This window comes from Pteropus alecto, unplaced genomic scaffold (genome assembly GCF_000325575.1).
Source record: "Pteropus alecto unplaced genomic scaffold, ASM32557v1 scaffold244, whole genome shotgun sequence".
Taxonomy (NCBI): Eukaryota; Metazoa; Chordata; class Mammalia; order Chiroptera; family Pteropodidae; genus Pteropus; species Pteropus alecto.
Genome location: NW_006435788.1, coordinates 121,135 through 123,130, shown reverse-complemented (window position 1 = coordinate 123,130; position 1,996 = coordinate 121,135).

The window sequence follows — 1,996 nt, the reverse complement described above, 5'->3', positions numbered from 1 at the left end:
TGAAAACCCAGGATCTACAACCAAGAATACTTTATCCAGCAAAGCTATCGCTTAGAGTCAAAGGACAGATAAAGTTTCCCAGACAAAAATAAGCTAAAGGAATTTATCAACATCAAGTCAGAATTATAGGAAATGTTGGAGATACTTCTTTAAGAAGAAAAAACATGTATCAAAATCATAACAAAAAATAGTAATAACTACATATCTATCAACAAGTACCTCAAATGGAAAAGAATTAAGTGTTCCAACCAAAAGATAGAGTGGCTGAATGGATAAGATAACAAGACTCCTACATATGCTGCCTGCAAGAGACTCACTTCAGATTAAAAGATACACACAGATTAAAAGGAAGGAGATGGAAAAAGATCTTGCCTTGATGGACCTCCAGGGTATTGCATTGAATGAAGTAAGTCAGACAAAGAAAAATACCACAGAATTTCATGTACATGTGGAATGTAAAGAACAAAATAAATAACAACGATGACAAAAATGGAAACAAACTCATAGATAAAGAGAATATTTTGAAGGCTATTAGATAGGAGGAGAACTGGGGGGTACGGCTAATAAAGGCAAAAGGATTAAAAAATACAAATGGATAGTTACAAAACAGTTATGGAAATATAAAGTGTAACATAAAGAAAATAGTTAATAATGTAATAAATATGTAAGGGGTAGAGGGGTAATAGATTTAGTGGGGTGATCACTTTGTTAGTTGTATAGAGCTCTAATCACTATGCTGTACAACTGAAACTAATATATTATTGTATGCCAACTATAATTGAAAAAAAATCATTGAATTGTACAATGTAAATGCGAGCAACTGATTGTCTATTATATTTCAATAAAGCCAGAAAAAAAAGACATTAACAAAAGAAAATATGTATCCAAACTAGTAACTTTCCAGGGTGCGCAAGCTATTCCAGTTATAGGCCTTTATTCAGGTATCTTTCTCCTTTTCTTTTTAACACACATACATATAAAGACATTGATATAGGAAAACAGACAGACAAACAAACACAGCCACACACACACACACACACACACACACACATCTACCTTCAAATATGCAGATTCAGTTTCTTTGATCAGAAAATTTCCACAATAAATATAAATTTCTAAAGAAATCCTCATCCTTGATGGCGGAGAGAAAATCACCCTTCTAAAGCTCTCTGGTCAACAACAGATATGTCATTGCAAGACACCAGCAATGGTCTAGCATTACTAGGAGCAAGGTTCCTCTGTCCTCCCCTAGACCATACTCCTCTGATTATATGTGCAATCTAACACCAAATGAATGCAATAATGATCTTAGTACCATCTCTTTCTTCATATCCTCTTATGCTATGCTTATTTCTACTTAAAATTTTTACTTTGTTTCTCTCCAGGATTTTAAGCAATCATCCTCTCTCTAAAGTGTGATTAAATCATCTCACAATATATTTTCAGTGCCCAATGAAGAATTAGATCTGCTTAATTAGCAAAGAGGACTAAGACGACTAAACTGTATCTCTGGAGCTTGAGTTTCAGACTGAATATTTATATTTGCTGTAAAACAGACAGAAATGTATTTTTAAAAAATAAAAACAATATATATGTAGTCTGAAATCATTTTTATTGTTTCTAGGAGTTTTATTATTCCAGGGCTCAAACCATAAGGTTTTTTCTTTGTTTTTCAAGAGTAATCCGAATGTCATTGCATTTATATATTCAAGGAGACAAGAAATAAAATGGTATGAAGAAATGAAGAGAAATGTAGTTGGAAGCCTGGACCTCTCTGATAATTAATTAATTAATTAAATAGTTTCTAAGATTCTTCTGCCATATAGAGTTATATCAACAACATGTTTCCATTTGGGGGTATCTGACAAAAACAGACTTTTCCCGTTGTTTCAACTCAGAGTAGTAATGCTAGGGTTTATGAATAAAGCGTTTTATCGAGTTGTGGTTTTATAGAATTTTGAGTGTTTTACAAAAACTGCAAATTTCTTCCTGTAAA